General features: G+C 40.9%; 1 protein-coding gene across 1 annotated transcript in view; it reads right to left on the bottom strand.

The window, feature by feature from the left end:
- The window catches only part of DISP1 (dispatched RND transporter family member 1), an 87846-nt gene extending 68746 nt beyond the window's left edge, over positions 1 to 19100 (bottom strand). Inside the window, exon 1 of the mRNA XM_062605877.1 lies at positions 18976 to 19100. The gene's annotated coding sequence lies outside the window, so the exon portion shown is untranslated. The remainder of the gene's footprint in view (positions 1 to 18975) is intronic.
- Between the last annotated feature and the right edge of the window lie 4244 nt (positions 19101 to 23344).

The following is a 23344-nucleotide window of genomic DNA, read 5'->3' as shown; positions in this document are numbered from 1 at the left end:
CATAATATTAACACCAATGGAAAGACTATTGGAAGAGAGATAAAAATCTGATGTTTAAGACATTAAGCTTTTCATGTCTCTGGCTCAAACCATAACAAATAACTTCACCCTCTCTAAGGTGGTAAAATAAATAAGATCCCTGCCCCATCAGCTCTGGTACTCTTCAACCCCTGAACTTAGCTGCTTCTACTGGCAAAGATCACAAACACATTCTGACTCAAAGGTAGGCCTGACATGCTAGGGCTGGTGCAGAGACGAGGCTAACACACTGGCTTAGCTGTAGTGTGTAACTTCACCCCCAGCCCAGGAAGCATTTAGCTGCATGCTAAAACATTTGTCTTAATACTGTCTTTGAAAATGACTGGCACTGACTAGGTCCTTAACAATGCCAACAGCTAAACTTATCCATGGTGAGCCATTAAGCTGAGGCTGCCCCAGGAAACAGATTCTCCCAACTACCTATCACAGCACTTTCCACAGACCCTGAAGTTTCCAGCAGCAGCTGATATGAGATGACACAGTACACAGCCAGACTACAAGTCAAATTCAACCCAGCCATTTCTATATTGTTTAAATGCCCCCTCTATTGAGGACAGAACTTATTTTCTGTCTCTACTTCTCCCTACACCTCATAGAAGAGTTTGGGTTGGAAGGGACCTTAAAGCTCATCCAGTTCCAACCCCCTGCCATGGGCAGGGACACCTTCCACTAGACCAAGTTGCCCCAGGCTCCATCCAATCTGGCCTTGAACACTACCAGGAATGGGGCAGCCACAGCTTCTCTGGGCACCCTGTGCCAGGGCCTCAGCTCCCTCACAGGGAAGAATTTCTTCCTAATGTCTAATCTCAATCTCCCCTCTGTTAGCTTAAACCCATTCCCCCTTGTCCTGTTCCTACAGGCCCTTGTCAATAGCTCCTCTGCAGATCTCATCCCCTTTAGGCACTGGAAGCTGCTCTAAGGTCTTCCCAGAGCCTTCTCTTCTCCAGGCTGAACAAGCCCAGCTCTCTCAGCCTGTCTCCAGAGCAGAGGTACTCCAGCCCTAGCAGCATCTTCATGGCCTCCTCTGGACTTGCTTGAGCAGGTCCACATTCCTCTTCTGTTGGGCGCCCCAGAGCAGAACACAGTATCCTATATACTTCATTTTTCCTAAACTTGCCTTTTCTCCATCTTTTTAATGGTGCACTCTCTTCCTGCTTATTCTGTTCCTCTACACTTGCAAGACCATTGTTCCTCTTATACATGCCCAGCATTCTGACAGACCTTGTTAAATTAAGGACTTGACTTCTTTCAGCCTGTTCACTACTATTAATTCTTAGTCCTCTACCATCTCTATCTCATCTGTTCTCAAACTACCAGAATATGAAATCAAAGTAGTGAATAAATTGGTACAGCAAAGGGGTACTGGACAGCTCTGTCCTATGCTAATAACCCTTCTGATGCCCAAAGCTAGATCTCAAGTTTCTTTTCATGTTAGTATCATCACTAATTTAATATGTACTTTCAGTATCAAGATTATGGTGCTACCAACACACAACTAGTGCTACCAAAAATCTACAGCTCAGGAAAAGTATCTGCAGTTTAAACAAGGAGAGAGTAAAAATCTTCATCTCCGTTATGATCTTGTGGTCAGATAACTATTACATGGCCTAGCAAAAAAAGAACTTAAATATGTTATTGGATTTATAACCTGTAGCTAAAGGTACCAAAGTAAACATGCAGCTGCAGCTATTTATTTCTTTTGCTAGAAGTGCTAGCTCTCCTTAGCCCAAATCCCTGTCAATTTTTAGTAGCCCAAATGTAGTAATCTGGTCTTTTTCCAATTGCCACTTAACCCCAAATCACCTATAAGGGATTAAAAAAAAATAAATTCAAAATACAAACACGAAACCCTACAATTACTCCAATAACCACCACTGTTGGCACTCATGTACCCCGGCCAAGCAGTGACCACAAGAATCCAGCTTGGACATGATGAAGGCCTGGATATCCAGCCCTTGGCTCCCCAACTGACCCCTGATCTCCCAGAAGGTTTCAACAACTTCAGCAAGGTTTCCATTTCACATTATTGTGACTCCAGCACAATGCAGAATAAGCATTCCTCATCTTACAGCACTTCAACAGCCTCCAGCTTCACTCATGAATGTAAAGCTATGGATTGATAGTTTATTTGTCAAAGCCCAAGTCCATGTGCTAGTTTTTATCAGATTTCATTGCCAGCATCTCCCAAGACCAACTCAAATAGTTTCCCAAAAAAGTATTTTTTAAAATTAGATCTTTAAAGCAACATACAACTTCTTTCCCTTAGAAGCAGGATCACTTTTTCTGCAAGTTTAAGATACTAAAATCCCACCTAAAAAGCACACCAATTCCTTGAGTGGTAGATTCTTTATTAATACAAGTTTTAAAGCTCAAAATTGTATCTCTTCCTAAATAAGTGAAACAGCTCTTTAACAAAGCAGCAAATCGCAGCAGAGCATGAATACTGTTGCTGTCCCCTTTTAGTAGATAATTTGATTTTACTGTAACTACCTTTCACTGCTGTTCTCCTCCCAAAGCTTTCCCATTTCATAACACTCTGGAAACCCAACATCTTGCTTTGCAACAGCCTCGACAGCCTGGCCTATGGCCAACTTGCAACTGATACTACAGTTTAAATACCTTCCCAGCAAAGTTGCACAAACTTCAAAATACTCCGGGCTCAGTCATTAAAATGTTTTTGTTTCAGTTACAGCACTAATGAAAACCAAATGTCTACATTTATTTTAGTTAGCTTAATGGTCCAGGGACTTTAATTTAAGAGAAAGGTCTGAACCAAACCTCATTTACCCAACCAAACAGATTGGCAGTACATTATTCAGAGAGATGGGTAATACTTTAAAGGGATTTCATTATATGAGTGTTTCAGACACAGATTCAATTAAAGAGGCCCAATTAATTGCCTCAATTTGATACTTCTTCTCTAAAGTCCTCAATTCTAGTGCACCCAAGCCTATGCACTTTTAGCTGGAAGTTTACAAGGTTCAGTTTGCAAACAGATTTGACACAAAATTAATGCTACACTACAGGATAAGCTACTGCAAACTCGATGGTTTTCCTGCCCAGATCAGGTACACAACAGCAGATCCTGCCTGAAGTTTAAGGCTTCACAAAGTGTGTGCTTGTAAAAGATTTCACTGTGTTTTGCAAGTGTATCTCTCAGTGAAGACATATGCCACATTCAGCGAACATTGGAATATTCTGGGTGGGAACTGTAGCATACTAAATGAAATGCTTCATACAAAGCTGTCTTTCAGCTAAGAGTCATGACATTCTGCTCCTGGTTTAATCCATACCCTCTACAATTAAGCCAGCTAATTCTCTGCTAAGCCTGTACAAAACCAGCAATCTATAATGAACTGAGGTTTCAGCAATATTTTACCCCTAAATTCATTTTAGAATGCTTTGTGCATACTTCTCCACAGCAAAGAATATCAGAGTTCTGCTAAAACATAATAAACACAAGCTGACACAAATATCTACATTTTCAACGACAACATTGTTGACCATAGTCTGTATCTCAAGATATTTGGAGTATGCACCACCTGTTTCCAACCAGTTTCAAACTGTTCAACTGTACCATTCATAGCAGCTGGTAAAAAGTCTAAAATATCAGGGAAAAGAAATAAAAGGCTAACAACAGCTCTGCAGGATTGAGGCAAGCCAGAATCTTGCTTAATATGAGTCATTATAATACATCCAATGCTCTAATAATGTGTATTTGCACTCCTCAGCATTCCCTTTAAGAACATTATAACTCAAAAGTTATCAGTTTCTGTCTGCAAGAATGCCAGCATCTGTAACAAGTTCCTAGGACAGGAGAGCAAGCAAGTTCTGTGCATGTCTTGTACACACTTCAGAAATCCGTAGCAAAAACTTCCCAAGTACTCATCCCCAGCATGTATATTCATACTAACCAGCCAGAAATATATAAAATGGAGCAAATAACCTGCTTGAGAGGCAATACCAAGCGTGCAAATGCCAACTCAAAATGAAAAGTTGAGATTCAGTCACTTAAAATCTTTTATTCCCTAAAATATTTAAAAGCCTGATACATAGCAAGAAATTCAAGGTTATAAAGCATTGATCACCCAGGGAGTAGGCTTTATAACATCAATTCTAAAAACACTGCCACTTCATTGGAAAGTGTCAGGTTTACTTACAAGCACTGACATTCCTGCCATGCTTTCAAAAGTACGTAAACCTCTCCCTGTGTAGAAATCTTTCTTTCTAGCATCTCCAGACATAGAAAAGGTAACTTTTCATACCTATATTTTAGAATTTCATGAAAACATCACACATTTACAGTCATTCAATCAATTTTGCTATTTAAGAGGTTCCTTCTACAGGAATTAGAGGAGAATTCTAGTACTAAATAGCTGATAAATGTTTTTTCTGTTAATCCCTGATGGAATAATAAGGAAAAAGTGATCCTGCTAATTACCACACTGAAGTTTCACAAAAAAACACCCAACATAAAAGGCATTCAAGGCCTTGGTCACAACTTTGAGGTTTATAGGAGATTGACATCACATCAAGAGAACCAGAAGCAAAGAATTCTTTCTCTAAGTTTCAGCTAAACTATCTTTAAAAGCAACAGCCAACATGATTAAACAGTTCAGGTATTTAAACGTGAATGAAGAAGTATGACAATAATAATTTCTTGTTCCTCTTTCTTTTGTAAATCCACACATCTGCTCTTCAGCACTTTAAGAAAGAATCAAAACATCATGCTTATCGCCGTAAAGGAAACAACTTATATAAGAGAGAAAAGACTGAGCAGTATGAATTCAACCACACCCTTCAAGAAACTAACTATAAAAATACCATTTCTCAGCATGAATTTTCTCAAACCTGGCAGCCTTACACAACAGTCACATACAGAGCTCTGGCCAGCAAAGAGGTTCTCTTTTGATATTTCGAAGTCAAGAATGCCTTCACTTATTAAACTGAGCCTACCTACACATCTTAATTCATCCTAGGCATCCAGCACAGGAGATTAATAAAGAGCATGTGGATCAAACAAGCAATACCCCCAGAGATCAAGAATAACAAAGCTCTGCAACAACACTGGAAAGAAATTCCCTTTATCATGTGCTGTTTGCACAAAGCAGCATAGAAGTGCAAATTGTCAGCTCTCAGAAGACTCCCACATCCCATCTGCACACAAGGAGAACTTCTAAGTTTCAAATCTAACCTATGGTTTGAGACAAACTCCTCATAAGTGAACCTACTAAACAGTTATACACGTTCTTTCCTCTCTCAAATGAAAATAATCGCATTGAAAGTGGATTATGGAGAAACAATACTGAAGAATTAAAAGTTTCATAAATTAGAATATTAAGACCAATTTTTATGGCTCATAGAACAAGCTTAAGAACAAGGTGGCTGCTCAGTATTAACGCACTCAAGAAGAGCAGTCCCTTGAATAAGGGCTTTTGGAACAAGGGTACAACATTCTGAGGTATGTTGTCCACATGCTCCCTTCTTTTCCCTCTCGACTCTCTAACATTGAGGCGATTTCTCCTGGTGCATTAAGGGTTAATAAAAAAAACATTTAATAGGGATTGCTTCATGAATATTTAGGATCTTAATGTCAGTCTTGGAAGCTAGCTGTTGAGTCAGGCCAAGAGGATTGATGGAAAATGAGGTAATCCAGCAGATGCATATAGCACTTTGGGCTGCCTTTCCCTGTCACCAACCCAAGTGACTTTTCTGCCTACAGCAGAATTTCCAAGTATAGAAAACAAAGTGGCTTTTACCTAGAAATCTACTTGGAAAGTAGGCGTGAACCATAAATACAGACCAACCCAACAGCTTTTGGTCACTGGTGATTACCAGCAGAGAAGCAGTTTGGTATTGTTAGGAAAACCCCTGGTGTAATGAAATAAGCACAGACTACAAAAGGCATTCATCCCTGACCAGCGGCATTTATACCATCCTGCTCAATGTGTGGTATACGGACTATATTAGAGCCAGCAAGAGGAGCCATCTCAGGCCTTAAAACCCAAAGCTAGAAATATGGGTTTCTCAGCGATTCCAGTAACGATTCTCACAACTCCATTTAATCCCAGACCTGTGACATTAGCCTCTTTAAATCCATGCCTGCTTTCTTCCCAAAGACATTGAACTTATGTCAAAGACTAAAGCTTGCCTCACTGTTCTGCAAGATAAAGGTTCCCTCCGTAGCACACTCATGACTGAATGTTTGGCTATGAAGAACCACCCAGCTAAACTGAACAGGTTCAGCAAGTACAGGATGTGTGCTTCAGATTCTGAATGGAAAAATCAAGATGTTTAGTGGTGGTGGCTGCTAAGCAGTATTTATCTTCCATGAATCATTCAAGATATTTTGCACTACATCTAGCAAAGCAATGAAAGAGCACTTCTATAACATAGGCATAGTTTGTAACACATTATATATTAAATATAGAAGAAACCCCTTTGTAGAGACATTTCAGGTTTGTGAAACACAAGGCATAAAACTATCACACTTTTGTTAAAATACCTTTAATAAACTTTACATGTGGGAATTTTAAAACAAGTTTGACAGTAGAGCTAGTATGGGAAGTGACTGGTTCACAGCACTGTGCTACACAAGATATTCAGAGAGAAGATCATTCAGAAAGAAGTCTCTTCCCTGCTCAAGAAACTTGCCTTTGATGATGAAGTGGGAGTGGACAGAGCCATTGTGGCTGTGGAGTTCTAGGAGTAAGTTGATCTCAGCATGTACATAAGGCTTAGTTTTACCAAGAAAACTGCTAACTGTTTCTTTTGCCCCATCAAAAGTGCTCACCTATCTTTTATGGAGCTACTTCTTTTAACAGGCATTTTCCTTCCTTACTCATCTTTCTCTTTCCACATGAGGATATTCACCTTTTCATTCTTTTCCATAATGCTGCCTCTTGAATTTTGGCTTATTTGACAAAAAAAACTAACCATGTGTCCTGCAGCAGTTGTTTGCCATGTCCATTAGGACTGCACAGTTTAGAACAAGACAGATAGGGTTCATTTTCTTCAGCTGTCAAACATGCCTGCTCATGCTTCTTCCAGTGTGCCCTGGGAAAAGAGTAAGTTAATGTTTGACTTCTTGCTTTAGTTGTATACTTTTTCTAGTGGTTACTTAACAGCAGTCAGGTGTGCTGTGCAGATAGTTCATATGAGCTTGAAAGTCAGCAGTCCATATATCTGAATCAAGATTTGAGAGGTCACATAAACATATTCATCTTTGTAATCCTTAGTTTGGAAGAGAAGTAAATGAGTAGTTAGAAAGGAGCAAAGCAGATGGTTCAGAAGGCAGAGAACTGACAGAAACATACTTCAAGTGTTGTTTTCATGCAAGTAATCTCTCCTGGGCATTCGATCGATGCATGCAGAAGTTTTATGGTTTAATTTCCTTGTTATGACAGCTCTTAGCCAGCTAAAATTCACTATCCTCTTTTCCCAGCTCATGAGAAGTCAAGGATCTTTCCTTGCTTCATGAAGAGGCATGAAATGTAGCAGGTTTTGCGGTGGCAATGCTGCTTTCCTCAATTCCTGGGTGCTGCAATAATGCATGTACATTGTCTACTTATTTGAATGCTGATTGACAGGACTCCAAAGTACTGTAGGGCACACAAAATCAGCAGGGTCATTTTAATGTGGAGGAGGAAAACAACAGCAACCTGAACAACCAACAAGCTAGCATAAAGATATACACATGAACATCTCTGCATTAATTCATTCCAAAGTGACCTTAATCCATTTTGAAAGCAGAATTTACATCCACTGGCCAGTTAACTCCCAATGAGTACAGCATCATTTAGATGCAGAACATTCATTTGAACATAGCTAGTATGAACCTTCTCTACCTCACTCCTCTGTAAACAAACATTTTAAGAACCTGACATATCCATGGCAACTTGTACTGTGGAAACGAGAATTCAACAGAACCTTCTCAAAAATTAAGCCTGTTCTTTAACCAAGAATTCACTGAAAGAACTATAAACCCTGTGGGGTGACACTGAATAATATATTTCAATGCAGACGTCAGTGGAGGCCTCACTTCAAACCCACACCTGCAGGAAGAAGCCTGCAGGGATTTCAGGCTGATGCTACCAGTTTATAAAAGGTATTTCATTGCCCTAAAGACACCCCAAACCCTTTCACTCTTCAACACTGTTGGTTTGTGGGACCAGAACAACATCATAGTAGTGTGGCCCCTAGCCTCTTAAGGAACTTAAAACAGAAATCCATCGGCTAGTTGTGTTGCTATAACAATGCTGAAAGCCAAATCAGTTTACACTGATGAAGTCTCATTTAGAGCTACATGGGATTCCAATAGAATTCAATCTTTGCAAGCTTTCTGAACTCTTATAAATCACAAGCAGTGCCAAACAACTACACCAGCAACCTGAAATCTTTAGGGAAGGAGCTATCTTCAGTAGTAGAGGGGAAGAAAAAAAAAAAGGCAAAAGAAGAAAACAAGAGGCTGCATTTTCCATATACACAGACCAGGGAAAATATAACAGTAAATTCTACTGTCATCAGTATTTTTAACCTGCCAAAATTTTAAATGGTTGTTCCTTAACCTGAAGATACTGTACAAAAAGTCCAACACAACCTAAAAATCCATGAATTTAAACCTTAGGCTAACTTTTAATGCAGAAAGATACATATCTGAGAATTTTCATCTCTGTAGTTAAAGACAAAAAATGCTCCTTACAGCATTACATTCTATGTGTGGAAAAGAGGGCCAGGAATTCAACATGCCCTTCAGCAAATCATTAATTCAACATCATATCTAAGATTCAGATGCTGGCAGTTCCATCTTCCAGGCCCAAATTCCTCCTACCAGACTACACTGCCTCTTCCTCATGCATCTTAATTGCCAGGTTTAAGAGCATGCAAGATAAAGACTGGTATCTGCTCATGCGGGAATGTTTGATTTTATATCTTCATTCTAACTTGGAGTCATGAGCAAATCAGTCTCAAATCTCAGAATCTGATCTGAAATTTACCATGGTATTGAAGAACCCGATTTTTCCCTTGTCCCCAGAGCAATTTAAATGAAACTGTGAAAGAAAGATGATTCTGGATTCGTAGCCACCAGTACACACTCAATGTATATCAACTGGAAGATATTTACAGTCATTAAATGAAAAGGAGCCAGAAGGTATATAAAGGTATTTCCCCCTTCTCCACTGCAATATTACTTCCCTTTGAAGAGCAGGGAGTGGAAATGAGTAGAGATGTGCAATGCTGATAGCAAGACTCATTAGCACAAAATGAGAAGGTGATTAACATAGGCCCAATGCTATTAACCACTTTGATACCTTTTTAATTTGTATGCCCCTGCTTTCTACAAACCCTTCTAGGATTTTTCTAATATTCTAATGGTTGAAAAGGAGCTCCATAAATCAGCTAATACTGCCTCTAAGGACTTCAGGAGAAAAGCACAGTCTAGACACAGTTAATCTGTGCCTTGTACGGCATTCTAAAAATGGAAATATCACAGTCTTACCAAGCAATCTGTTCCAGTGGTTCACAGTTTTAATCCAGTGCCCATTTACACCATCTTTGTTGCAATTTAAGCAAGTTACCAGTGATTCTGTCAGAGTGGCTAGAGCTAAAAAACTCTGTCTCACCTGAAGTCAACTCTTCTTTCTCCCTGTAATCTTCTGCTCTTTAAGGCAAACAGTTCTAAATCTTTCTATGAATAAAATAATCACTTTCCTCTGGACTCTTTCTCAAAGTACTTGCAGCAATTCCTAGCCTGGTACCATCTGCTGCTAATATTGCATAGCCTTAACCTTTCACTTAAGTCAAAATAAGTGACAGAACCCTGGGGAGTCCATTCAGACCAGGCATCCTCTAATCTGACAGTGATTCACAAAAGTGTTTAAGGTTTTTTCACCAACTTTATGGTGTTTAGAGGAATAATTCTTTGCTTTTCATACAGGCAAAGTCATTATAATAGCTCATTAAACTAGGAACCTATTTATTTCTCCCAAATAAGACTGGATAGCATGTCATGAAAGGAGATTTGACTGCTCGTGAATTTCATTTTGAGAAAACCCACATATACGTTTATTTAACACCTTTCTACTTGAATAGCTTACAAACAGTTTGCATTGGTTGCAATGTTTTTGCACGTGGTCTCCAGTTCTCTAGTGGTTCTTTTCCACCTGCCCCCTTAGATGCAGTTACTGGTTTGGCTTCTTCAGTTTTATCTGTTTACACAAAAACTGATAACAGTTCTGAGACAAGGAACCAGCTGAAGCAAAATAACCTGCTTCTCAAATTAGCACTTTTATAAGTGTTCTTCATTATTTTCCTTATCTAAAGAAAGTCCCTACACTTCTTTTTCTGGGGTCAGGTATAATTGCAGCTTATCCCGCAGTAAAGATAAATCTGAAGCAACAACCGCACTAAACAGTTTCTCAGCACTGTGTTACATTTCTTTACTCAGTAGCAAGCCAACCCCTTACTCTTCTTATCACCATACATAAACTCTTCTAGAAGTACAGAATCTTAATTGTAGTAAGCATAAAAAGATGCTTTTAGTATCAAACACGCATGAACAGAGAGAGGGAGAGCTGGCCCTGTAGAAAAACTTCTTGAGACAGAAAGATACTAATGTGAACAGCTTGCTGTACAGTATAATGCCTCTGTATCCTGCATTGCTACTACTTAACCATATTTGCCTTTTAATCTTTATTCTACAATTGTTTAACATAACTTTGTCTCAGTGACGTAAGTCTGTCTCAGTGTAAATCTTAACCGTATTTACAGAAAGAAAGCCATCCCTTAATCAAAGGGTGAAGCCAGGAATGTTAACTGTTTTCCTCAGAAAAGGTTTATCCAAATCTTGTCCCAAAAGGCTGCAACCAAATGATTTCTTCCAATATTTTCACCACTCAGCTCTTTCATTAGTTGTCTGCACCCTAATTTACTGAACACTCACATTCAATAGCCCAGTTTGGTAAACTTGGGAAGCTAGCCTAAGCAAGTAGTTTTCTGCTGGCATAGCACTTTGTGTAGTCTTATGCCATGAACTCATAAGCAGCATTAAGTTCTGATTCCTATTTCCCAACAAGTGCTGTCAGCCTCATCTAGAGCACTACCCACAGTAAGAGCACAGCTGCTGCATGCGGCAGGCACATCTAACTAAAACTACTTGATACCATTAATTATAGACAGCCTCTCAGGAAGCTGGTATATACAAGTCTAAGTCCACCAAAAGAAGGTAATTGAGAAAGGAAACAAAGTTGCTGCACCAGCTCCCACCACCCCACCTGCCATTCTCCATGCCATAACCACAAGTGCTTGTTTTGGTCCATGTTTTACTGCACTAAATAGTATGTTGATAGAAGATCACCCAGAAGCAGCTCACACATAAGAGATAACTCCATCTTACTGAGAACTACCAAATATTTACTTCGTTCAATCACTTACTGCATTTCTGTTCCCTACTCTGCCCCAGTCATTCCGCTTAGAGCCGTGGAGAAAATGCAAACACGAATACAAGTTTCCAGTAAAGGAAAAAAAGATACCATAGACCATCCTCTTAACAGGGTTGACAAAAGAAGTGGCATTAAGCCCTGATGAGCAACACAGTCTAATCATTTTGGGATATCATTCAGACCCACTGTTACCAGTTTACTTAACTTGGAACCTCTGATACTAAGGCAGTGACCACCAGACCCTTTCCTGCAACGGAAGGGAAATACTGAAAAGGTCGAGTAGACAAGGGAGAGCTCTGCTAATTACTGTTGAACCTTAAAAGCAGGAAGAAGCCTCAGTGTCTCCTAATCCCATTATTACAGCTCCAGTTTGTGGGTTTGACAGATTTAGCAGCCTAAATTCTAAATGTAGCAAGGAACTCTGAACAGTATTCAAACTGTCTTTGGGGTTAGAGGAAAAGATGCCAATTTAAGACAAACCAAAGACATGTTTGGCACAAGCAAACAGATGCTAGTTTCTCCTGCCTAGATAGTAAATAAATAGAAATTCGTATACTTCTGAAAGTCAGTAACTTCTTTATTGTATATATTACTGATAAACCCATGGCAAAGATTAGTTAGAGCTTTGCAAAGATTTTGAAAAGCTAAGAAGAGAGGGATAAACCTCCCCTAATCCATCCACCATCACACATCAGTGATCAAAATCTATTTGCAAAAGAAATCATATTATCTCCATTCCCCCAGAAAGCTGTTTGAGTTGTAGAACTCAACCATATCCAAGGCAATAACAAACAGCCATGTGACCCTGTCGTGGAAAGGCCATGGAAAGAAAATAAATCTGTCTGGAGTTTGCGTTGGCCAAGGCAAATCAATATACTTAGTCATAACTCACCAGCACCACTTACAAAGCAAGTAATTGTCTTCCCACTAATGCCATCTCTACCAGTTTTTAACAGAGAACAAGTTGCCAAAGCACTGAGTTTGCAGCAGATCTTAAACTGGCCTTACTTGACATCAGATGAAGCAGAGAAAAACTTTACTGATGCAACAGTTCAGCAGTTACATAAGAAAAAGCCAGTTATGGTTCACAGTCAATCACAACACTGCTTTCTTCAGCTGTCTCCATGTATAAACATTACTACCCAATGACACATTTACACATATTACACTCCAAACCCCTTGATACAAATCTTATTCATTTTGTAAAGTTTCACTGGCAAAGAAAACCCATGACTACTAATTCTTGCCCCAAAAATTTCTAGCACTATTCAGGATATTAGACTTTATTGTCTCAGAAGTGAGTTCTAAACTATGTTAATGATCTTATTTTTAGTTTTAATAATGATTTGGGGTTTAATTCCATTATGTTTTTATAAAGGTACCAGCATGACATACATTTCACATGATTTAACTTCAAAGGGATCAGATTAAGTTACTGAATTCTTGCAATACCTACTCCAGTTTTTTTTATGGTATTAAAGAAGCTATCAACAATAAGTGAGAACATATGTTTAAGACTAGGGTAAAGTTTATTCCAAGAGGCAAAAATTCCCTTCAGCTTTATAGAATTATTTTGAACAGCATACGTATTAAAGAAAGTATTTTAGCTTACTTACATATTCAAACTCTGTGGCACAGCACTCTGTAATTTTCTAAGCCCAAAACATCATAACTGCAGCAATCTTTAATTAATTACTTAGTTCTCAAAATCCCCCTCTTCCTTCCTCCAACGAGAAGATAATCTCCACATCACCCAGTGTTTTATGCAACTTCAACAACTGCTGCCCAACAAGGGCGTTTCAATATTTGGTACTTTTACCTTTAGAAATGGATCCATCCTCTCTGCTCTGTTACGGAGTATACTAAACCTTTCTGTTTACTTTCAGCAAACAGAAAGGGCAGAAAATTCCTCAGAAAGGCTTTTAAGTTCACATCAAGCCTCAAAGCACCTTCAGTCCAAGTCTCTAGGTATCAAGCACCTACTGTGTGCTTATTACAACTAACAGGAAAGTTCAAAACTCTGAAGATCACAAATGAGGCCTTGCACATAAAAGGAACCAGGCTCCCAATCCCCCAGTTTTAATTCCAGCACTACCCTGAAGCACAAGTGTAATCTGAGCGGTATCATTCCACTCGCATTCCAGGTAGAATGGATTTTGTGTTTACAAAATGTGCCTTCTCAAACCCCACTACTGATGGTCCATCCTGTGTATAAATGTTTAATCACGAAAGGCAGCCTGAACACATACCAGTGGCAAATGCATCTTCCCTAAGCTAAAACATCTAAAAATCCTTATGTTACACATACAATTAAATATACCATTGTAAAGAAGTCTTAAAGAGATGTGCCTTGAAAGAACCAATTTCTTAAGTTAGTCATTTTAATGTCTAAAAAACTTTTAAAGTATACTCATTGATCAGACAGGTCCAAGTCACAGGAAGATGATGCGGCTGTACTTATTCAAACCTGAAACAATGCTCATCCATACTCTCTTCAAGCATTAGGAAAATCAACAAATGTGATACTTCAAAAAAGCAAGCCACAAGCACAATATTAGCTGTGGTAATAGACCTTACTGCCTTTGAGATTTACTCCTTGGTACAGCTCCAACAGGCATGTCTTATCACATGCAAGGATGGCAATGGCATAGAAAAATACCAGGAAGTCTAAAACAAGGCTGTTTACAGCCCTTGACCAACCTTGGTTAAATAAAGGCAGAAGATAAGGAATTAAAGCTCTAGGGGAGGCAGAGATTCTGGACAATCCAGGAAAAACAATAGTTTAACTTCTAAATACTACAGCTCTGCACAAGAAAGCAATACTGCTGAGCATGCAGGCTTCACCCAGGAAAAATAAACTGTTTTCAGATGCCAAGGCAAACATTTTCTCCTATTAAAGCACTTCCCATTTTATCTGCATGTCAAGTTCATTAACAAAGAGAGACTATACAAGACTCAAACACGGTATCCATCTGCTAAGTTATGGCTTAAATTAGTAATTTTTATTAATTTGTGCTCTATAGCACGAGTTATGTTATAGTACAGACAGCACAAGAGTTTTTTTATCATCCTGCATTTGTCTGTTTCTACAAAAACAACAATGCTACCAATTAAGATACACAGCAAGATCATTCTTCAGAGACCTGAGTACAGAAAGCTAATGTTATTTCAAGTCATATGTTGACTATACCAACCCACAAGAAAGCAAGTTTTTCACCTCTCCCATATAGGATAAAGATGGGAGGTAGGAACAAAACCAGGGAGTCCAGAAGTGTGTTTAATTCACAGCTTCTGTAAGCTGAGCATCCTGTGACCACCGCTCCAGGTTCTGCACCACTGAGGACAATGAGCACGTCACTTTACCATGTCCCACATGAAGGCTACCTATACCTCTCACTCTAGGCTAAATCCCTTAAGCTGCTTCCATACCACAAGTCCCCCAGTTCCCTACCTCAGCACTCAGGTTTTCCCCTCCCAGGGACAGGCTACAAATGTTCCTATACTCATTTCTATCCAACAACCAACCAACCAAAACACCTTTCACCTTTATAAAACTGCTTCATACACTACTCAGGGTTTCCCAGCCATAGAATCCTCGCTGTTATTGGAGCTTTCACCAGCTCAGCTGAACTGTGCTCTTTGCTGCCCAGACCATTCCTCAAAAGCTCTTGACTTACTGTATTTGCTGTTCCAGAAATTACATGCAGGAGGGGGGAAATCACTTTTTTGACTACTACAAGCCTCAAAAAAATCAGAATTCATACGGAAAACTCATGTGGTTGCTCTATTAAAGCCAAGCCACATGCACCATCAGCATTGGTGTATCACACCTCAAGAAGAGATCCCCTTAAAAGGGTAAGTTACTGTAACAGGGATCTCATTTGTACAGTAAAGCTAAAAATTATTTTGCTTTCAACAAAACACCCATCTGTTAATAGTTATTTGCATTAGAAACTTCAGGGTCAGACAAGCAATAGTTACAGATTTTGACTAGTCTAGCATTAGCCTCACTGAATGTACGATTTAGAGGCTACAGCCTACTCTTACATCAAAATAAAAGCAACCTGCTTTCTTAGGGCAGAAAAGCAACCTGCTTTTTTTCCTTTTAATATAAGAACATTTTCACACCTTCCAATACTGTTTAATTTTTGCTGCACTTCACACCAAAGCCCAGACGACTTTGTAAAAACCATTCACAGGAAGTCACACTAAACTCAGAAATACCATATGGTCGCTGAACAAGAAAATAGCCAAAGCAAATGAATGCCATTGATCACTTTCAAGAGAGATAGTTGTAGGCTTGCTAATTATTTGAGGTGCTTATTATGGATTTCAAAGTTTGGAAGTAATTCTATACTTCTATCCAAGCCAGTAAATCAATCATCTCTGTTAAAGGCTTAGAGGAAAAGTAAAGCTTATTGCTCAAATCTATGGTCAACATATGAGAAACATTACTATGAAAGCCATTCAGAAAGCCTCCTCATGGGAAAGGGTAACATTATGAGAACTAAGTGTTTTCACATGTTCTTTTACCTTTGTTCTTTTATAGTCTTATTTTTCACCTCTTCTACGGCAGGATTTTTTTTGGAGGCTACTAATCTGAATTCCATCTCTTTCTTCTCAAGGCCCCTTAGGACTGCTCTCCCCCATCAATGTCTTTTGTTCCCGCTACAGTAATTCTCCAATCAGTCAAAAATAGTTTCACATGGCATTCTCCAACAGAGTCGGAATCTGCAGTGGTAGCAGATTTGGAAAGAAGTGAGAAAGAAATAATTTGAAGGGGAAAACCCCTCCGCTCTCAGCAGTGTTGTAAGCTTGTCCGCTGAAAAATGGAGAACAAGCTTTATCCTGAAGTCGTAATTCTCACACATGACTAAGCAAGAGAAGGCTTCAAACTGAGACCAAGGTGCTGCTCTGTACACAGGAAAGCCCAGAGACCAACACTGTTCTCTCCCAGGTTCCATGAAGCCAAACAGTTGCCACTGCCACCCTATGTGTTGCAAACAACCTTAACTCTGCTACAATGAGTTCAAAAGCAGGGTAAAAAAAAATAAATAAATTGCAATGACTGGGGCTTCCATCTATTCCCTACATACAGACAATGCCCTCCAAAAGGGGGGAAAAAAATCCCTTCATCTCAAATTATGCTACAAAGTCTCAGACCCTAACAGACTCTTCCATATTTTGCATCACTAAACTCTCCAGTCCCAATTGCAACATCCATCTGCTTTTAACTGACCTACACATTTAAGCTTCTAATCTCACAGTAACTAACTGTGTCCTCAACCCAGGCTATTATATCACTACAGGATATTACTCACTTTGCTGTAAAGGAGGAAATAAATCTTTCGGCAGAATTTGATTTTCCTTTTATTTAATGACTTCAAAAATATCTCGTACTACAATCATGGTGTAGTTCAACCATTCTATGTCTGAACACTAGAATATTAGTGTCAAAGGCTGTTGTGTTTTGTTACTGCAAGCTTAACATTTAAAGATCACTACTTATGAAAAAAAAAAAAAAAGGACCCTGGATGTTTGTCTGCCTCTTTAATTTATATCTCAGTTCACTTGTACATTCAGCATCCCAATACTAGCTGCAGTTTCTGGGAGCTACTGCAAAACTGAAAAAGCACAAGTAATTTATTTTACATTCATGGTAAAATAAATAGAACTTGTCAGCATTATAAACATTGTAACATACTGTGAATGTTTATAAGCATTGCTGTTTGAGTCAACAATTTAGTGATTACAAACATAAATATTTGCCACAAGAGTCTATAAAAGCCCATGTTTTAAGTATTTATGTTTTCTTAATACACATTTCCCCACTACAAACATTTTCACACCCCCTTGCATGTTTCACACTGTATCTCTTCCACTTCCATCACTGCAGGCTGCTCACTTCAGACTCTTACCCTCTGCCCCATCAAGAAATCCCATCTTCTTCCCAGTCTTTATCTGTCCCAGCTGCTATCTTGCACCTTTATTCCCATGCAATTCCACCAGACACTTCTAAACCTGAGCTCGTTTGTAAGCCCACTGGCAATCTGGATGCCTTATCCTAAGTTACAGGTTTAGATAGTCTATAACAAGCTGCTTGCAATTCTGATCAGACCGCTTTTGTTCATTTAAGGCATGCATACACTACAGACACACTTTGATTAACTATAGATTTTCATCCCTCCCTTGAAAAAAGCTGGCTCTCATTTGCTGACATACAATGTGAACCACCAACCATTCTGCAAAACCCTGTTTTTCACTCTTACCCAGAAGCTGAGAACACAGACGGAGTGCCCTACTGCCTTCCTCACAGAAATGTTTCCAATTAAACTAATATCCTCTTCTCTTCTACTGGGAAAAGGATGGGAAGAGATCACCACGTGCGCTACCCTTCACATAGGGTCTGGAAGCAGGTACAGTGACAACTGGCTGCAAAGCCTGTAGATGCCAACACTAAAAACACGGTAACTGGTTATTTGCACTGAATCCAGAATTTAAAGGTTTTTACACTACTCATCACATACATACCTCTGGACAGACCTCTGCCTTAAGGGTCTCACCAATGCACCTCCAGTGCTTGCCATCACCACTGGAAGCAAGGCTTCAGCAGCTATCAGAGTACTGGTTGCGCAGACAGAAGTCAGGAGTTAACCATATCTTAATTTGTTGAGACAAAGGGTGCCACAAGTACGACTGCCTGCGAACCTTACGCTCTCACAACCTTTGCTCTTAACAGTTAAACTAGGCAACTACAAGCAGCTTATGCCCGAACAAAGACTAAAAGCCACTGAAAGGCTGGTCATGATTCAGAACTAAAAAAGTTGAATCTCTGAACACCTTTTGTAAGAAACAAGCAAAAAAAAAAAAAAAAAAGGCCCCCGCTCCCACTGAAATAAACACAAAAATCAGAAGTGGAGGTAAATAACCAATTTTTTACATATTTTACATAATGCTTTAAAACAAAGCTCAGAGGGCACAAGGGCATCGCCGGCTTCCCAGCGGCTGAGAGGCACCGTGACCGGCCGCACATCTCCGCCCCAACGAGAGCTCATCCCTCCACCGCGGAGGGGACGCCAGTATCCCGCGGGTCCGCACCCTCGGGAGCGCCACCCGAGACGAGGGGATTTCTCTCCTGTGCCACAGCCACCTCCTCCCCCGACCTGCTCCAAAGCGCAGGAGGGAGGGGGCCACCTCCCGCAGAGAGACGGAGCGGGGGCCCGCCTGCCCTGTGGGGCTGCAGGCGGCGAGGAGCCGTCCCGGCGTGGAGAGGAGAGGCGGGAGGGCAGCCCGCTGTGCTGAGGGGCCCGGCTGCCCGCCGGAGCCGGCTGCGGCTGACGCGGCCGGTACCGCCCTCCCGCCGCGGGGGCCGCACACCTCAGCGGCGGCAGCGCGGAAAGACCGCCCCGCGGGGCCCGCCCGCCCCGGCGGGCTCCTCTCACCTCACGACCTGGGGCGGGCGTGGAAAGCCGCTGTCCCGCCCGGCGGTGCGTACCTGACGGCTGCTGCCGGCGGCGCGGCCCCGGAGGCGGCTGCCCGTTGTTGTGGCCCGGGTGGCGGCAGGAAGCGAGCAGCCCCCACGACGGCGGCGTCTCCACCGTGGCGCAGTTACCATGGGACGGACGCCCTCTCCCTCCGGAAGTCACCGCCGGGAGGGCGGGGAGCGTGAGGCGGGGAGAGGCGCCATCTTGAGTGCGGCGAGAGGCGCCTGACTTCCGCCATCTTGAGCGTGGCGCGGCCGCAGGGCTCTGAGGTCCCTGTGGGTCTCTGTCCCCCCCGGGGCTGGGCCCATCCCTGGGCTCTGCACCAGTGAGGTCCGGAGGTTGTCTAAAACTCACCAAAGAACGACAGCCTAAACACATAGTTTCAAAGAGATCTAAACAGAGGAAAAGTCGTACTTAGGCTTGAAATGATTCTCTTCAGTGTGAGAAAATTACAGTATGGAAAAGTGGAACAAGCGTAATGCTACCAGTGGAAAATATGTGGGGTTTTTACCTGGAAGAATTAAGTAAACTCAACATGGCTCACTCAGCAGCCATCCCGTAGCTTGAGGTGGCCGCAGAGGATCTGTGGCACCACAGTGGGACAGGGAGCATGGTGGAAGGAGAGGAGCACAATGGCAGCCTAGTTTGGCTCCTCAGCATCACCATGGCTCCAGCAGCCAGGGCAACCTTGATCATAAAAAGAAATGTTAATATTGTATATAAAATTACACATACAAAACAATATTATATCTGGGTGGGTAAATCCAGTGCTGAAATCCTATGAAAACCTTGCTACGGCCATAACTGTGCCATCTTGTGCATATGCTTTAGCTTTTAATTACATGACTGCATACCATTTTGTCCCAAAGGACCTGTGCCTCATTAGTGCACAGAATGGGCTGAAATATGGTTGTGCTGTTACTCAGAGATGTGGTTTCCTCACTTTTGAGCACTTGCTTTTGCTGTTGGGATAAAAGTACAACTTTAAAAACTAGAATAAAACACTGGGTAATCTGCAGTGATCCCTTTTACAAGCCAAACTGTTACACTGTCATACCATTGCAAGGGTGATTTGCTCTGTGAAAGTCATCCTGAAGCACATGAAACACTGATGGGTCAGGCTATCAATAGTTTGAAAGTCAGAGCTTGCAGTCTGAGTCAGAGACCAGCCCCCCCTCCCTCCCCCCCTTCCTCCTCATTCTTCCTCTAGGGTTCACTTGGCATGGTTTTTATTAAAAGCTTGCTTTAATCTTGAGTTCTGACTCAGACCTCATCCTAAATGCTAGCGGCATGTCTCCTGTATCAGCACAGGAGTTTGCGTTTGGTCAGACAGGGGTAGGATCAGACCATGAAGTGCTGTGAAGCTGATGTTTTTAACTCTGTCAAGGCCGGCACTAGAGACACGCTCGGGAGCAGGGTGGTGAACGGGAAAGAGCACATGAACCTTATAGGAGGTTTCTCTTCTACAAAGCAGCATGAGCGAGCATTAGAGGAGAAGCTCCAGCCCCTCTGGCTGCAGAGGGACTTTGCCGCCAGGCCTTGTTGCTTGATACCATGCTCTGCCACCTCATTTCTGATTGTGCTGATTTCTTCTATGGGCTCAAGCAACTACTGAGTCATGTAATATAGATTCTGTAATTCCTGTGAAACTTCCTAGTTGTTTCTTTTTTTCACAAAATACATCTTCATATATCATTTATATATCATATAAATATATACCATTTATGCTTCAGTGATCCTCCAGTGAAGCACACGAACCACCAGAAATGTGAAGTACCTGTGTAGCCACGCCACAGCTCCTGTCTTCCAGTGCCATCTAGTGCTCCCGGGTGGAAGAGATGCTGTAACTAACGGAATTTCTCTTCATCAGATCGATTTGATATAGAATCATAGAATAATTAGGGTTGGAAAGGGCATAATTAACATCTTTTGGAATTGATAGATGGCACTGATAGAAAGTATATTTGTAAATTAATACAATAGTTTTTTATTAAAAATTTAGGTAATACAGCAGTTCATATTTTCATTTTATAGCATTAAATTCTGACACAGATCTCTCATGTTATAGAATCATAGAATACTTTCGATTTGAAAGCACCTTAAGATCATCCCGTTCCAACCCTCTGCCATGGTCAGGGATGCCTCACACTAGAACCTGTTGCCCACGACTCTGGGGCAACATTGAAATCAACAGCACTCACAAATGAAACATATACATACATATATATATATCAATGACTTACTTCTGGATATGTTGTTCTTTCTCTGTAACTAATTAGATTGCTTCATAAAGCAGTGGTCACCAAAAAAATAAATAAATTTTTAAATAGTACTGAAATAATTTATCACCTTGCTTTGTTTTCACCTCTCCCAAAAAGTAGCAACCATCCAGATCAGAGTCCAGTCAAAGTTCCACTTGCAAAGTAAAACTGCAAGGCTTGGAGCAAGAGATCTTTCAGCCCAGCTACAAAAAGGAGCAAGGTCGCTTTTGAAACAACAGACCAAAAATGGGGGATTATCCAGAGAAAATCTGCCTTCAGTTTCTTATCTTTTCTCCCTTGATGACTGGCTTTGCAGTAACTTCTAGTTCTTATTCTCATTCCCAGTCCACAATCAGCAATTAAATAGCTCATAAGCATTGAAATACCCTTGTCTGTCTGTTACTACTTCAAAGTAGTAAACTTAAGAGACAAACATGAGGGTCTTCTAAAATCTCCCTATATTACTGTGCCGAAAGTGTTTAGTGCTGGTACAGATAATTCCTCCTTAAAGATCTGAGATTCTAATTTAACATACAAATACTGAGCAGCAAATACAATAAAAGGAATATGAATACTGAATTTTATGCAATGGCTTTGTGCGTACTCAGGTGCTTCTACATTTAACAAACTTTATCCTCCTTACCTGGTCATGGAAATTGTGAAAGTCACTATTCTCTGAATTAGTCCATCTCAAAAGGGAACAAAGCAAGCTGCTCAGCTGCTTTCATTCCAGGGAAATTTTAATTTAATTAGAGCAATTTCAGCTCACACTTCTGGCAGCTGTGTTTATCACACTTGCTTCAAAGGGTAGGAATTGGCATTGACTGACATCAGCATCAAAGCTCATTTATTCACCCGCCCACATCCTACCAGCGCTTCTGAGTTTGCCTGTTTATTTATCACTGTAATAACACCACAGTAAATAAGATTTCATTTCAGAGCATAAATGGTTTTTGTCAAAGCATTTAGCACAGACTTCTTAAAATGTCACTGTAGAGCCCCTCATTGCAGGTTTGATGAAAAAGCAGCTAGCTCTTCTTCAGAAGAGATGTTTTAAATGCTGAACAAGGACACAGACTGGGATCCAGAATTTCTTTTTCTTTCCTTTTTGTCAACAACTAGGAAATATGTGTCTTTCAGCAGGGAGGGGAAGTGCTGGAAACTACCTGTCATCCCTTAAGCTGCAGAAGACTGCCCAAGTTCAAAGCCAGATGGTCAGGGGGGTTTTGACCTTGGGGTTTGGGGAAACCATGTGGTACTGAAGACTCAGCTCTGTTTCACAGCTGTTTTGTCCTTGCCAGCTCATACAGAGGCATGAGTGCTGCCCGTTCAGGAGCATACAACCTTCTATCATCTCTGGTGAAGTAAAAGTAGGTTCTTGCTGCTAAAAAACATCTTTTATTTCATATTTTTGCAGCACCTGGCAAAACAGGACTTGATGCCCACTTGGAACTCATGGAGCACAGGAATGAGGTAGACAGATCATAGCTCAGTTGCCTCTTTTGGAGGCACATATAGAACCTCCACCACATCAAACCAGACACCAGAGTCATTGGCTACAAGGAATCTGCTGCCTACATTGCAACCTCAGCCCTGGGGTAACAGAGAGAAGCCATTAGGCTGTGGCCCCATGGGCTTACTCTATAGTTATCATCAGTAGTTTGCATAGAGTCATGATTGTTCATGGGTGACAAAATACAAGTAAGAGCAGCTCTGCAAGCAAAGGGATGATGTGGGCATTTTCTGCCTTGTGGTGAAGCATCAAAACTGGTGATGGAAATGGTTGTTCCTCCCCAAAGGTTTATTGTGCTACAAGCAGAACAGTAGTCTCCCCTAGACAGTGTTATCAGCATTGGCCATAGCTGAAAGAAAAAGATCAGAGCCCTCACTTAAAGACGTAATTCAGAACATGAACAAAGAACATCACAGCTATAAGTTGTCTCTCCAGTAGGCATACGATTCTGAAGAGAAGTCGAATTTCAAAAACCAAGGAAAACAGATGAGAGAATGACTAATGAGACTAAATTTCACTGCTTTCACCACAGCATTAGTTTATCAAATCCTGGGGCTTAATAGGCAGCAGAATTCTCATCAGACAACAGTTTTGTATAATGGAAAT

The sequence above is a fragment of the Pezoporus occidentalis genome, unplaced genomic scaffold (genome assembly GCF_034315485.1).
Source record: "Pezoporus occidentalis ecotype Australia unplaced genomic scaffold, CSIRO_AGI_Poc_V1 ctg93, whole genome shotgun sequence".
In the NCBI taxonomy this organism is placed as follows: Eukaryota; Metazoa; Chordata; class Aves; order Psittaciformes; family Psittacidae; genus Pezoporus; species Pezoporus occidentalis.
Note: the sequence above shows the minus strand (reverse complement) of the source record. Positions and strands in the feature narration are given on the sequence as shown.